The sequence below is a fragment of the Simochromis diagramma genome, unplaced genomic scaffold, assembly GCF_900408965.1.
Source record: "Simochromis diagramma unplaced genomic scaffold, fSimDia1.1 OVJJ01000150.1, whole genome shotgun sequence".
NCBI lineage: Eukaryota > Metazoa > Chordata > Actinopteri > Cichliformes > Cichlidae > Simochromis > Simochromis diagramma.
This window is the reverse complement of record NW_024387083.1, coordinates 1,692,509-1,706,149: the sequence shown is the minus strand read 5'-3', so window position 1 is coordinate 1,706,149 and position 13,641 is coordinate 1,692,509. Positions and strand designations below refer to the sequence as shown.

Sequence of the window (13,641 nt, the reverse complement as noted above, 5' to 3'; positions counted from 1 at the left end):
GTGGGTCCATCCACATTGGCAACCACATAAATGTACTACTACTATTATTGTACAAAGAAGCTCCTGGTTAATTTCAGATGTCTAAAGTCAACTTTTACAGGGTCAGACAAGGCCACGTGTTGTTGACTTTGTCTTAGGATGTAATGCTGAAACTGTAGTACTTGTATCCACTTGTAAACAAGTTTACCTGTAATGGGAAGTTATCTGGTGCACTAATTAGCAATATGTTGGCATATTTTACTAGCAACAGCTTATTTATTCATTGTTAGCTGCTGCATTTCATTAAAAAAATTCCAGCAGTGGCTGTCCAGCGTCTCTGCTGAAAGCCCCGCTGATTTATTTTTTTTGTACTATTCAGATTACCTCAAAGCACCACTGGATGGCTCTAGTTGACAAATAGCCATAGAGAACAGCTTGTTGCCCAACTGGCAACGCCACAGCCTACAATCCACGCTGCATGACTGCTCTAATACAAAATGTATCCAATAAGACATGCTTTCTAAGTAATGAACACACATATTTTAAAATAGCAGGATAATGGTAGCTCAATTCTTTATATATAGCCTGTTGACTTTTGATCCAGCCTTTGGGAGCGTGTACAGATATTCCTCTGTTTTTGTTTTGCTAAAGAGTGGGAATGTCATGATTGTTTCTAGTCGTTCATAAGCAGGTGAAGTCTCCTTCTGGTATCATTACCATGCTGTCACTCACGTACACCCTCTCCTTGGTACTCTGAAATTCACCCAGTCCCTTTCCGTCTCCTTCCTGCATTCTTAGTCATTGTCACAAATCAAACTTAAGTGACCAATCACAGTGAAACTCTGCCACTGCTTCCTGTTTGCTTTGGCAAACCTAGTGAGTTACTGTGTAATAAGTCCACCGTGCTACTTGAACACCTGCAACGAGATGAAATGTCTGTCAAACATCCGGTCCTTCCCATCCAAAACCAGTCTGGTCACAACACCGCCTTACATCTGGCTTTACCATATTTGCTTGACCAGAGTTCCTGTTTTTATAGATGGGTTTCTGCCCATAGGAATGCACATGTTTACTCATTCCCTTCCCCTGGCTTCTCTTAAAATAACTTAAATCTCAATCATATTAACTCCTGTTATCTCAGTTTTTCATGGTTTTGTTTTGTTTATGTATTTTGTAAAGCATCATGTCACTGGTTTACATCACTGTTTACCTTATTCCCCGGCCGCCCACAGTGATCTGTATCTCCAGTCCCACACACCCTTCAGTTGAGTCCTATAAGAGCACTTGTGTTTTTACTTCAAAGGAAGATGAAGAGAGGACAAAAAAGACAGGACTGGGGGTCTCAAGTTGAGCAACCCTGGGCTGGATTAAGACACCTGGGAGGAAGTGCAGTCCATGACTTGAGGGGGGTTCAGTGGAGAAGTTAGTCACCCACCGAAGGCTCGTTCAGGGCTGACTAATGCTTAAGTGGCAGGAGGTGTGGTAGGGGCTCTGGCAAAGCAAGGCTCAAACAGAGGCTGACTATTTTTGGCCAGCTGCTCTTCCTCCATGCTAATTCCTCTTTTCACCCGTTCTCTCTTTCCTTATTCCCCAGATGTGTTTCCTTCCTGAAAGTCAAAAGGCTTTACTTCTCTTCTTTTCCAACCCTCCACTGACGCACTTGCTTCCCTCTGGGGGGAACTGGGAGGGTGGAGGTGGGAGGACCAGCAGCTAAGATTGAGTAATTATTTCTTTTTTTGAAGTTTGTGGTTTTGTTGTTTGGAAAAAAAAAAAGAGGATAGTTCCTCTTTTAAAAAAAAGAAAAAGAAAAAAAGTCTTAAAGTGCAATGATTAAACAATTTACGACGTTGCTAAGACAGTTATCTCAATTTCTTATGAATTGCAGATCGAAACAACAGTTGTTTCATATTTCCGCTGTCAGTTATTGCTTATTGTTTGATGGTTTGATCTTTTGCCTGTTTCGTTCAGAATGATGTATACGTGTGTGTGTGTGTGTGGGGAGAGTTTGCATGAGAAGGTTATTTTCCAAATTCAACTGACAACATGTCCAACTTAATTTAGCACTGCAAATCAAGCGCCAGTGCTCAAAACACAGAGTGGACAATGTGTGTGGAAAAGTTTATCTTGATATTAAATAGTTAAAATGCAAATATGAGAAAAAAATATATTAATATTCAGGTTAACAAAATACGCATTTCTAGAGCCCCTAAACCTACTCTGTACAGCAGTTCTTTACAATAGCACATTTATCACCAAATCAGCAGCAGAACATAATTACATTGTGTATAGGAAATTTGTTGTTGCATAGCAACAGAAACAGATGCATGTCTGAGACATTTGTGGGTGTGACCCCCAACAAATCAACACCAGGACCCTGCTAGTAGTAAACAACCCGCTGAGGAGTCTAATCAGCCAATCGACAATCAACAATTAAAAAAACAGGAACAAAAATATACATCATAATGAAATATATGGCACATCTCTGTCATAACAAAAAATATGGTCAAATAGTTTATCACCTGCAAATAATAAGTTGTTACAGTTAAGTCTTAGAACAGGAATTGCTATAGTAGTAAAAATATATTTTTGTCATGTGAAGAAATACTGTTTTGTCTCATTAATGCAACTATTCCTCAGAGATTTTGGTCCATATTAACACGTGGCATAACATAGCTGGTGCTGAGTTTTGGCTGCATATCCATGATGTGAATCTCCTGTTTCATCAAATCTCAAAGTCGCTCTACTGGATCGAGTTTAATTATCAATTATCTCAAACCAGTTTGAGATAATTGAGACTCATCAGACCAGACAACATTTTTGCAACCTTCCATTGTTCAATTTTACTGCAACTGTGCAAATCATAGTCTCAGTTTCCTTTTTCTTAGCTGACAAGAGTGGCATCAGATGTGGTCTTCTGCTGCTGTAGCCCATGTGTTTCAAGGCTTGATGTATTGTGGTTTTAGAGATGCTTCTGCATGGACTGGTTTTAATGAGGGTTGTTTAAGTTACTGTTGCCTTCCTATCTGGCCATTCTCCTCTGATCTCTGGCACCAATAACGCATTTTCACCCAGAGACCAGTTGCTCAGAGGATATTTTCTCTTTTTCAGACCATTCTCTATAAACCCTGGAGATGGTTGTGTGGGAAAATCCCAGCAGATCAGCAGTTATTTTGAAATACTCAGATCAAACCACCTAGAGAACAACAGCCGCGCCATTTTCAAAGTCACTTAAATGACATTTCTTTCCCATTCAGATGCTCACTTTGAACTTCAGCAGATTGTTTAGAGGATGCCACATTGCGTTGCTGGAAAGTGATTGGATGATTACACATTTATGCTAATGAGTAGTTGAACAAAGTGGCCCCTGAGTGTATATGCACACCCATAAGGAGTACAAATACCTTTCTATCAACCTTCTGTAACCCCCCCCCCCCCCCCCCCCCCCCAACAAAAAAAACACCCCAACAACAACAACCCCAGCAACAGTTCTTTAATTAATCCCCCAGAGTAGTCCTTACAGGCTTAGTGCCGATGACTCATTGACGGTAAACCCCATGTCCAGCTGAAATAATGGACATCTTTCTGATGGTTTTGTTATGTTCAGAAATGCTAAGGAATATCCAAGACAAAACAATTTTTGACAGTTTTTTGACAGCTGAGATTAAAAAACTCATCATGTAAAATAAAGAAAAGGGTGTACTATACTGAGATTGTAATTCAAATATTTGTGGAAAAGCTGCATTTCATTTAATTCACTTACATTCAATTTTACTTGTGTCAAGGTGCTTAAAATGTAAGGAGAAATTCTTATATATTAGGAGAAAACATTAGGGAGAAAACCCCCAAAATCAGATGAATAAGCGCTTGGCAACAATGGGAAGGAAAAACTCCCTTTTAACAGGAAGAAACCTCCGATAGAACCAGGCTCAGGAAGGGGTCAGCCATCTGCTGTGACTAGTCTGGGGTAACTGAAGGGAGGCAGGACAAAAGACACACTGTTGAAGAAAGCCAGAGAGTATTGATAACTAATGATTAATTGAAGAGTGGTGTATAAACACAGAGAGTGAAAAAGGTGAGTGAAGAAGAAAAACTCTGTGCAACATGGGAAACCCCCCAGCAGCCTCGGTCTATTGCATTGCAACCAAGTGAGGGTTCATGGTCACGCCCCAACTACAAGCTTTATCCAAAAGATAAGTTTTAAGCCTAAACTTAAGAGCAGAGAGGATGTCTGTCTCCCAAATTCAAACTGGAAGCTGGTTGTACAGAATTGTGGCCTGAAAGCAGAAGGCTTTATCTCCCATTCTAGTTTTCCTCTTTATTGATGTGATATGCCACATCTAAGATAATATAGGGTCTGATTATTCAAGACCTTGTACATAAGGAAAAAAATGTAAAATTACAACTGGAAGTGTCACGTGTGTTGTAAATCATAAAGTGAAGGCGATTATAAGGGCCTAACATTTGGGATACACTTCCATGTCATACATTAGCCATTAAGTTACTGATAAATTGTGAACACCCATGCCTACATGAGAACACGTTGTATGGTGTGTGGCGAGACAAAGAAAACTGCTGCACCTTTAAATCGGAGAATGCCAGCAATTTGCGGCTGTGCCCAGGCATTTAGAGCAGGAATGTGTTGGAATGTGTTGGCAGCACTTGATTTCCCCTGCAGCTTTTCCAGGTGCTACATGGAGAGGAAAACAACAAAACCGCGGAACACAGATGGACAGGCCTCGGATATAACAGAGGGTGTGCAGAGTTTGATTAGAAAAGCCCCTCTCTAGACATGAGGTCACCCATATAGGTACGTGCTGCCAGGACATGTAAAACTGGAGGAGAGAGAGAGAAGGAAAAAATAGAGATTTATATCCCTCCCTGCTTTATCAGCTGTCTCCTCCCTCGGTCTTTAACCACAGATTTATGTCTTTGGTAAAGGCAGCCACTCAATAATAGACTCGCCTCAGGAGCACGGTAGGGAGTGTAAATTTCAAAACACTTGCATGGGAATAAACTCTGGCTGTTGAACCATTAAAATGTGTCTGCTTTGATAAGCCACTCTTGAAATAACACATTTCTCCAAAATACACAGCTTGTCAGCTCAGCTCTCAGGTGATTGAGTGATTGTTATGCTGGTGCCGCTTAAAAGCAGCTAATTTTCACTCATGTTATGCAACAGCCTCTAAAATGACCTCCACACTTGAATGTTAACATGACTCATTACAACTGCAGGGACTGCAACCCCACTCTGTTCTTTTCAAGTTTGCCCCACTGTAAATGTCAAGCTAGAGTCCGAGGAGGAGGAGGAGGCATCAGCAGTGGTGTGGTACCAGAGACCCTTCACAGTCCTGCACTGTATCTGTAAAACAGGTGTGCTCTGCTTGCTTTTGCTCTGCCTGTGCTATTAATTTTTGATTTGCTCCCTTCTTGTGTTTCTGAAAAGTCCCTCTCTCAGTCTCGCTTTCTGTTTCCAAGCCTCACCCTCTCCCTCACACACACATACACACGCACACACGAACAGGCAGCACATGGCCAGCGTGAGTGAGTCATAGTGGACTGGCAACAAGTGCCTCCTCACAGGGAGAGTCCCTCCATGTGTCCCTGTGATTAGGGCCAATCCCCTGGAGGGGATCAGGTGCGCAGCTCCTCCTGGGCAACGTGAGACCTGGTTCCATTGTTTGCAAGTTCACAATGCACTTGAAGGATGAGACAGCAACTTGCACTCCACCGAAACCAGCAGAAACGGATAGTGGGTTAGTGGGTTCTTAAAATCTGTGTCTAGCACTAGTATTAGCACACACTAAAACATACTGGGTGCAGTTGTGGACCTCCAGCTCTGTGAGCTCGCAGACATAGACAGATGTTGATATTCTCACTATTACGATGAAAATGTTCCGTGGCTTTAGCAGGTGTGATCTTTACCCCAGTGGCAACCTGAAAAAAAAAAGCCATTGCAAAAGTGCCAAACACCTTCCCTCCTCTTCCTCCTTCTCCTTTAAAGTCCCCATAAACCACCACATTAAAATACCCAACTTCAACTTTGTAACTTGTGTGTTTTAAAAACCAAAAGTTGATTTAGCCTCTGTAGATAATTTCCCCTACAATAAAAATATAAGGGGATTTTTTAAGCACTTGTTTGGTTTTTACTAAAGGATGACAGCCTGAGTGATAAACACCAGCAGCTGTAGCTAGCTGCTGTCTATTAAGCCTTACCTTGCTACATTATTTGTATCACACTATTTGTTGCATTTTGTGTTTTTTAATGAAATGATTTAATAAATAATAGATAATATGGGCTGGTGTATAGTAAATAAGATGTGGTTGTCTAGATTTGGTTTGAAAATGTCGTTTTTGCTTACATAGCACTAATTTGCAGTCGTCTGAGTCTCTGAAGACACATAAATATATTTATGAATACAGCTCGCTAACCAAGGCTTCAGCTCTTCTGCATATGATCTGTTCTTGCACCAGAAAACCAACATTGCATTGGCCAAAATGCTAACACTGTTGTGAATCAACATGCAGTTGGTTTGCTATCTATAAATTGTAGCATTAGCATGCTAATATTTGCTAGTTAGAACCTTAGACAGTATAAGCGGGATCTGACTGTAAAACTTATGACTTGTCAGTCAGAAGTCCTGCAAGTGTTTTGATACTTTAGAATAGCCAAAATGTATAAAATGGAAGGTTAGAAAGGCAATAAAAAAAAAATAAAATAAAAAAATCAATCTGTCTAGGCAGAAGTGTTAAAGCTAGGATGGTGCCAAAGTCATTAGGGTTCATCCTCTGGGGAACACAAATGGCAATACACCATTTCCTGGGAATTTCATTCATTCATAGTACTAGCATGAATAAAAATAAATGACCGTATAGTCTGAGTTTGGTTTTGAGCTGTGTTGGAAATATACAGTTGTAGCTGTGATGAGTCCCTGTTGTTGTATTTGTCAAAGTCTGTGTTGCGTTACTGTTTCAATTACAGACGACAGCTGCTTTGCTCACTTTTAAACATCAGCTGTTCTTATACACAAATTTTTAGGCCAGCAAATTTGCACGTCTATTTCACTGCTTACAAGGACCAACATCACATTGCTGTCATCAGATGTGTTCTATATAAAAACAGCTATTATTCCATCTTGGAGTGTGGCTAAAAGGAGTTTGAATACGGTGTTATTTTGCGGTCGTAAGTGCAATAATAACCGTCCTGGACTAATAACAGGTTAGAGGAACACTTCTTAAGCCTGCTCCTCCCATCACATGATCACAAACCTGCCAACACACCTCGTGTACCCACGATGAACTGTAACAATAGCAGAACGTGCAGTACTCTTCACCTCTTTGACACCAGCCAAGCCTTTCCTACACCCTGTTTGCTTTTTACAAACATAATTCACACACCCTTTAGCAAAATAGTGTGTCCTACAGGGATGCTGCGTGTGGACTCGGTGGAGCGGTCATGCAGGTGGAGGCTGTCTGGACTGACATTGGAAGGGTGTGTGGTTAACAAGACTGCGCCTGCTGCAAGTCCTGTTATGCCAGTAAAGCTGACAATCAGTGTCAATAATCCAGAGAATTAGAGAAGTTATTGCCAAGGTTTATTTGTGTTTGGATCGAGTGCTTTGCAAGATCAGGATTTAAGGTCTGGCTTACATTTTTTAATTTCCTTAAATAAAATGAAAACAGAAAAACGCTCACACGCACCAAAAGTTGTTTCTCCTCTCCATCATTTCCTGAAAAAAATAAAACAGAATGAATGCAATTTTAGTGACAGCACAATTGACTGAATTTAATGCTCAAATCAAGTGGTGATCCTTCAATTTGCAGACTGCTTAGTTGCAGATCAAGTTGTGCACTCCACTTGCAGTACAGACAGCAGGAACAACAAATGTTTTAAATTGCATGTTAGCACTGTTTTAGTATTGACCACAATAAATAAGAACCTATCAACTTTATTAGCACTGATCTCAAAAACCACGATTCTTGACCGTTTGCTGGGTGTGAGACCAGATCCTAATGGGTTGTGAATGCACGCCAAAAATGTCAACCACACCTTCGACCTTGCACAACTTCCCTATTCTTCTGCTGCACACACTCCCAGCAAACACGCCCAAACGATCCTTACCCTTCTGTCCCTCACTCTGTGTTCTGCAGCCAGCCTAACTTAATTGATGCCCTGCCCTGCCAGCCTAAATTACACAGCCGGCCTTCGAGGGCAAAGAGATAGAGGTTGTCAACAAGTGCGGCTTGAGTGAAGCCCTGGCTCCTCACCCACAGTGACAATTTACTTGACTCAGCATCACGCAGGCGATGTTTACTGGGCCTGTCCACCGCAATCAACACTGCTGCGTACGGGCTGACTGTAACTCCACTGTAAACCTCATCACTGCTGAGAGAAACAGAGAACTGGGGGAGGGGGGAGCAGAGAAGAAGGGAAGCTTATCCCCCAAGCTTTGTCCTTCCTCCTCCACATCAGAGCGGATTCAGTCATACAAGCAAGGCAACAAATTAGGCTGCACACATGCACAGACATGCACGCCACAAGCATCCACATAAATTACCCAGATGAAAATGTTAAATTGAAAGCAGCGTAATTTTCAGCACTTGGTGCCGGCACCTGATGTACAGCAAATCAAATTAAAATTCAATATTCGATTACAGACGAAGGAAAAAGTGCTTTCTTGGTAATACTGTCTTGTACTACCTGTTTGTTTAGTACTGAAGTCTCAGTGGTTGGTCATAAAATCTGTCTTTGCAAAGATTTAAGTGCAAAGGTGTAAGAGGTGTTAAAGAGGTGAAAATTCAGCTGGATCTTTGCCCATATGTTTGGAAACATATGGGCAAGATATTAGAAGTTACAGCATTACAGCTGAGTTACAAACACAATTAAAGCTGCAAGCAGAGTTGAGAGGGCCCTCGCACCCTGGCGTGTCGAGCCACGCCCAACACCTACACCCAGCAAATCTGATCTGATGTCACACTGATGCTTAAGCACATGTAGCTAACTGTGTCTTTCCTTTTACACAAATAGATTATCTTTGATTTCTCTGAAATCAAGTAACATTGGAGTGACTTTGACTCATATTTTCGTTTTTTTCCTAAGGAGTTTGCATTTTAATAACTCTAGTTGCAATTTAATGATGAGCCGATAAATATGATTTTGGACCTCTAATCAATCTGTAACTTTTATTAGGTGTTAGGATCTGTTGTGTGCTCAGTCAGTAGTACCCTTATCCTCTTTGCTGTATGAAAAACTGAGTTCCTCTAAACCAGCTATGGTAAGTTTATCCACATTGAGGCAAGTCCCCACCAAAGACTCCAAGGTCTTCCAATGTTTTGGTTTCAGACATGGGTAATGAAGATCAGCGATCACAGGCAGCTAAAGAAAGAACACATAAATACCACTTGAGCAGTCACAAAAATAATGAATTACTTTCAGCCCATATTGTAATATGGTATCATTTTAAAAAGAGACTGCTGACAACATTATCTATGCCACAAAAAATATCAGATATTTCATAACACTTTTTTCTACCCACTCTGTGCATCATCACGTTCACCTTGTTCTTCAGACAGGGAACTATATTGTTACGTGGCAGGCCCTTCTCAAGCTGGTTGAAATACTTGCTGCATTTGTTGACTTGTGCACTAAACTGCTCCATGTCCAGTTGTTGAAGTGTGCTCTAGCGATGGGTAAAATGAAAAGTACATTTTCATTTAGTTTATAGTACAGATATACTTGCTATACAGTGGAGGAAATAATAATTTAATTCCCTTTTGAATTTGTAAATTGGCTCACTTACAAAGAGATGAACAGTCTCTTGTTTTCATGGTAGTTTCATTTTAATGGAGAGAGACAGAATATCATCCAAAAATCCATGAAATTTTTTTTCTTGTAATTGGTCAACAGGTTTGCACACAGGAGAGATTTTGGCTCACTTCTCTTTACAGAAACTCTCTAATCCTCTAGAGATTTAGAGGTTTCTTGACTGTTGTATGAGAACTAAAAGTTTCAGGTCCTTCCATAGAGTTTCTATTGGGATTAAGGTCTGGAGGCTGGATAGGCCACTCAGTAGCCTTAATGTGCTTCCTATTTAGCCACTCCATTGTTGCCTTGGCGGTATGTTTTGGGTCATTGTCATGGTGGATGATCCATCCACAGTGTTGTTCAGTGTTATGGCTGAGGGAAAGAGATTCCAGAGATTTTGTGTAAATGCCCCTGTCCTTGGCATCTCAATGTGGTGATGTCATCCTGTCTTTACAGAAAAACAGCCCAAAGCTTAATGTTTCTACCTGGGGTTGGTGTTCTTTGTGTCATACTCAGAATTTCACTTCCTTCAAACATGGCAGGTTGAGTTAATGCCCGTGCTTGATGTTGCTTTTATCTGACCACAACAATTTCTTCCAGGTCTTATCTGAATTATTTAGATGTTCAGAGACATGCTTAAGACCTTCTTGATCAGGGGGACGTGCAAGATTTCAATCTGTTATGGTGTAGTGTGTTACCAGTGCTGTTCTTGGTGACGGTAGTCCCATCTGCCTTCAGATCATTAGTAAACTCCTCCCATGTAGTTTTGGGATAATAGCTTTCTCATGATTATCATCACTCCATGAGGCAAGAGCTCTCATGGAGCTCCACACATGGTCATTTAATATTTCTTCCATCTTCTCACCAAGCTTCTTCCAGTCTTGTGCAGGTCTACAGTCTTTTCGCTGATCTCCCTTCATAGCTGCAGTGGTGGTGGAGAGGTTTAAATGGAAGACATTGATTCTGTGGACTGGTGGGCTTTATGCACATTACGAGTTGAGATTAGGAGTATCTGTGATTGATTGCAATCTTAGTGCACACAGTCAATCAATAGAAACCAGTAGTTTGGCTGGGTGTAGGGGATCAAATATTTATTTCACCAAATGGCATGCAAATCGAATTGCAGTTCTCTTTTGTATCACTTTTTTAGCACACATCGAAACTTTTATGGCTTGATCTAGTTTCTATGAAATATGTTTACATTGAAAGAATTAGAGTACTTTGAATTTCTTCTGGTAGGATGTGCAGGAGGAAGCTTTGGCCTGTGGCTTTTCTATGGAAATCTGGATCTCCCCCAACAGCAGATGCACTTGTGATGAATCAGCACTGATGTCTAGAATTTGTGGATCCTGCACATTAAAATGCACGAGCTTTTAATTATACCAAATATAGTTTAATTATGCTTTAGTTAAAATTACTAAATAGAAATAGAACAACAAAATTAAAAATAAAACAATCATCTTCTCATACCTGCAATTTAAACCGGATTTCCATGTTCTCCTGTTTGAGTTCCTTTGTATCCTTCTTCAGGGAGCTGCAAAACCTTTTCATAGTAGCATCCCATTCTTCCGCTTCCTTTCACATGATATCATTTAACGAGTCATCACAGAGTTTAAGCATGGCAAGAATTTCTGGTGGTGTGGGGACTGAGTGCACGTTGATCAGATCGTACATTTTGCATACTGATTTCAGCTCTTTGTTAGCAAAACGAGAAATGGAAATATGGAGTTGAGTAAACCAGAAAAAGAAAGCTGAGGAAAAAGAAAACAAGCTGCTGTGTTTTGTTGGTTTATCACATTTAATTGTTAAACAGGAACATCTCACCGTCTCCTCAATCTCATCCAGAAATGTGAGAAAGTCAGCCTGCTGAGCTGTAGTAGAGGGACTGATCTGTCCTTCAACTTTGGCCTCACGAACTTCAGTGATTATGGCCTCAGCTTTCCTCTTAGCGAGTTGGGTGAGCGTGTGACTGATGACCTTAAATCACATTTTATGGTCAAAAACTTTCCAAATTTCTAAAAACAATCCACAGTAAAATGTAGGAAAAAAACAACAAAAAACAAAACAATAATGACAAAAAATGTAAATTTCAATGGAATAAGTAATAAGTTAATAAGCACTGCATCCAAATCCAAACTTTCATTCTCCTTATAGATTCTCAGAAAGTGCTCAAACATGTGTGAGTACACGTTCGCAGCAGCAAATACAATCTGGAATGGTTTTTGAAGGAGAAAAATACATCAGGGCAATTCAAAGCTGTCAGGCATCTAAGGAAAACAATGCAGTAAAACCACCCGGATGCTTTGCTTGATACTTTGCAGGTAGACGTCATTTTTTAGGTTGACTTTCAAAGAGGGTGCGTTTTCATATTTATTGCCTATTTATATATGCCTTCCAGACACATATAAAAACATACAAATATACAAATAAAATCCCATGTTAATTTCAAATTAAAATTCAACATAACCAGAATAGTTCAATCATATCCAAAAATCTGACAATTTTTCAATGCATCTGAAAATAGAAATACAAAACACAATTTTTTTATAGTGACTCCATGGCCAAAGTTATCTTTTTGGCACAAACATTTTTGTGCCAGACATCGAGGGGTTTCCATAGTCTGTAGCGTGCAAAGAAGGGGATGCATAGCAGCTTGCACTGGATATTTTCCCATTGCTTCACAGTTAGAAATACTGCATCATCATCATCATCATCATCACACTGCAAAATCACAGCTTGACTGTCGAGGTCAGTACTGATGTACTCGTGAAGTTGACATTTGAAGGTAGGGTCCCGCTGTATGGGAAACAGCCATCTGGGGAGAGGAGGGGTTGACATCACATCCTTTAAGGGCTGAGAAAGGAAGGGAGAAGGTTCCAGTTATAGTGGCAATTATGACAGAAATTTGCTTTAGACATACTTGGAACTACCTTATCACTGTAGACTATATATATTGTTTACTGATGCACTACAGCACTATATTGTTTTTTATTGTAAAATATGCTACCATGATCACAAAATTTCAAAGATCTGGTTACAAATTCCTCAAATTCTTTCTAGCAGCCTTTTTTTTTCAAAGTATGACACACTAGTTACTTTAAATAACTTAAGACTAGAGTACTTTTTGCACTGTGTATGCAATGCTTGCGACAAAAGACAAGGCCTGGAGCACACAATTTTGTAATGGCAAGCTTTTCTAAAATCATACCTCATCTAATACCTGTTGGTCACCGACATTTTTGGTGGATGGCAGAGGAGGTAGGTGGATAGCTTCATGGTGCCGTTGCTTCAGATCTTTGGTTTGAATGACTGCTCACTTTCAGGCTTTGGAGACTTGGTTTCTTTGGTTTTACAAGTCTCTTTGGCACTGCCTACATTAAAGGTAAGCAAAGACCAAACTGGTTTTATTCAGCAAAGACAAACCTTTGAGAATATAAGAAGATCACTACATGCACTAGAACAAACAGCTAAGGACAAAATCAAGGCTATGGTTGTGGGATTAGATGCTGAGAAGGCTTTCGACTCAGTTAGATGGTGATTTCTTTACAAAGCACTGGAAAAATTTGGTTTCAAGCCCAATTTTATAATTTTAATAAAGTCTCTGTACAACAAGACAAGGGCCTGCATAAAGATAAATGGGGATCTTTCGGATTCTTTCATCCTGGAGAGGGCTGCCCGATCTCTCCCTTCCTTCCTTTTTGCCCTATATTGAACCTCTCGGTCAATTAATACGACAGTGTGAAGCTTTTAAAGGCATCACGATGGCGGGCGGGAAACAAAAAGTGGCAATGTTTGCAGATATAGCATGAAACTTAAATATATAAAATGAAACTTGCATATATAAAATGAAACTTGCACAT

At 40.3% G+C, this 13,641-nt stretch overlaps 1 long non-coding RNA gene across 1 annotated transcript in view; it reads right to left on the bottom strand.

Moving 5' to 3' along the window:
- Positions 1-9,362: 9,362 nt before the first annotated feature.
- LOC120742499 overlaps positions 9,363-13,641 on the bottom strand; it is a 4,586-nt gene continuing 307 nt past the window's right edge. Inside the window, exons 1-3 of the long non-coding RNA XR_005697881.1 lie at positions 12,990-13,641; positions 11,252-12,634; positions 9,363-11,130 (exon numbers count right to left, since the gene is read on the bottom strand). The exon at positions 12,990-13,641 is cut by the window's right edge and continues 307 nt beyond it. This is a non-coding gene — a long non-coding RNA (uncharacterized LOC120742499). The remainder of the gene's footprint in view (positions 11,131-11,251; positions 12,635-12,989) is intronic.